Source organism: Carlito syrichta, unplaced genomic scaffold (assembly GCF_000164805.1).
Source record: "Carlito syrichta isolate Samal-C Ts95f unplaced genomic scaffold, Tarsius_syrichta-2.0.1 Scaffold315349, whole genome shotgun sequence".
Taxonomy (NCBI): Eukaryota; Metazoa; Chordata; class Mammalia; order Primates; family Tarsiidae; genus Carlito; species Carlito syrichta.
In genome coordinates this window covers 608778-610706 of record NW_007259445.1, presented here as the reverse complement: position 1 = coordinate 610706, position 1929 = coordinate 608778, and the positions used below count along the sequence as shown (strand labels likewise).

The following is a 1929-nucleotide window of genomic DNA, read 5'->3' as shown; positions in this document are numbered from 1 at the left end:
GGTTTCTGTTTGTTTATTATTGGTGTAAAGAAATGCAATTGGCTTTTGCACATTTATTTTGTATCCTGAGACGTTGCCAAAGGCCTTTATCAGTGTACGGAGGTTTTTGACAGATTCTCTTGGGTTTTCAAGGTACACAATCATATCATATGCAAAGAGTGATAACTTGACTTCCTCTTTTCCTATTTGGATAACGCTGATTGCCTTCTCTTCTCTGATTGCTCAAGCCAGGATTTCTAGTACTATGTTGAACAAGAGGGGTGAGAGTGGGCATCCTTGTCTTGTTCCAGTTTTCAGGGAAATGGTTCCAACTTTTGTCCATTTAGGAATATGCTGGCTGTGGGTTTCTCATAGACAGCTTTTACTACTTTGAGGAATGTTCCCTGTATGCCTAGATGTTTGAGGGTTTTTATCAAGAAGGGGTGCTGGATTCTATCAAAAGTTTTTTCTGCATCTATAATGATATAATCATGTGGTTTTTGTTTAGACATCTGTTGATGTATTTAGTTACATTTATTGTTTTACGAATGTTGAACCAGACTTGCGTGCCAGGGATGAAGCCTACTTGTTCATGATGAATGATTTTTGAGATGTGTTCTTGAATCTGGTTTGCTAGGATCTTGTTGAGAATTTTAGCATCTATGTTCATCAAAGATATTGGCCTGTAGTTCTCTTTTTTTTTTTTTGATCTTTACCTGGCTTGGGTATCAATGTGATGTTAGCTTCATAAAATGATTTGGGGAGAGTTCCATCTTTCTCAATTGCCTGAAATAGCTTCAGTAGGATTGGAATCAGTTCCTCCTTAAATGTCTTGTAGCATTCTGCTGGAAAGCCATCTGGTCCAGGGTTTTTTGTTTTTGTTTTTTTTTTTTGTAGGTAGTTTTCTTATTACATAGTCAGTTTCCTTGATTGTTATTGGTCTATTTAGGGTTTCAATTTCTTCTTGTTTCAACCCAGGTAGGTTGTGTGATGACAGAAAGTCCTCCATTTCCTTGAGGTTTTCAAGTTTGTTTCCATACAAGTGTACAGAGTAGTCTCTGATGATCTTTTGTAGTTCTTCAGGGTCAGATGTGACTTCATTTTTTGTGTTTCTGATTGTGCTTATTTGGGTTTTTTTCTTTCTTTTTCTTGGTCAGTCTAGCTAGGGGACCATCGATCTTCTTTATCCTTTTGAAGAACCAGCTTTTTTTTCATTGATATTTTGTATTGTCTTTTTGTCTTCTATGTCCTGGATTTGGGCTTTTATTTTGGTGATCTTGATTTTTCTGCTGAAATTAGGGTTTTTGTGGTCTCGCTTTTCCAGCTTCCTTAGGTGGCTTGTTAGGCTGTTAATTTGTGCTCCTTCAATTTTCTTCATGTGTGTTTGTAGGGATATAAATTCCCCTCTTACTGCAACTTTTAGGCCATCCCGGAAATTTTGGTAAGATGTTTCTTCATTTTCATTTGTTTCCAGGTATCTTTTGATCTCTGTTTTGATTTCATTGTCGATCCAGGAGTTGTTTAGTATCATGCTGTTTAGTGACCATGTCTTTGTGGGTTTTGGGGGGACTTTGTTGGTGTTAATGTTTATTTTTATTCCACTGTGGCCCAAGAAGGTGCATGGAATAATTTCGGTACTTTTAAATTTGCTTATGCTTTATTTATGTCTAATTATGTGGTCAATCTTAGAGTATGTTCCATGTGGTAATGAGTAGAATGTATATTCTGTGGTCTTTGGATGGAGGGTTCTGTAGGTATCAATTAAGTCCATTTGTGGGTATCAAGAGTCACATTAAGTTTTCGGATCTCATTGCTGATTTTTTGTCCTGTTGATCTGTCTAGGGTTGTGAGTGAGGGTATTAAAGTCCCCAGTTATGATGGTGTTAGAGGTAATATCTTTCTTTAGTTTTCCTAGAAGTTGCTTTATGAAAGTTGGTGCACCTATGTTGG

The 1929-nt window shown here is 36.9% G+C and overlaps 1 protein-coding gene across 1 annotated transcript in view; it reads left to right on the top strand.

Moving 5' to 3' along the window:
• Positions 1-1929, top strand: part of LOC103275163 (CUB and sushi domain-containing protein 3-like) — a 715868-nt gene that overhangs the window by 149104 nt on the left and 564835 nt on the right. The window lies entirely within an intron of this gene.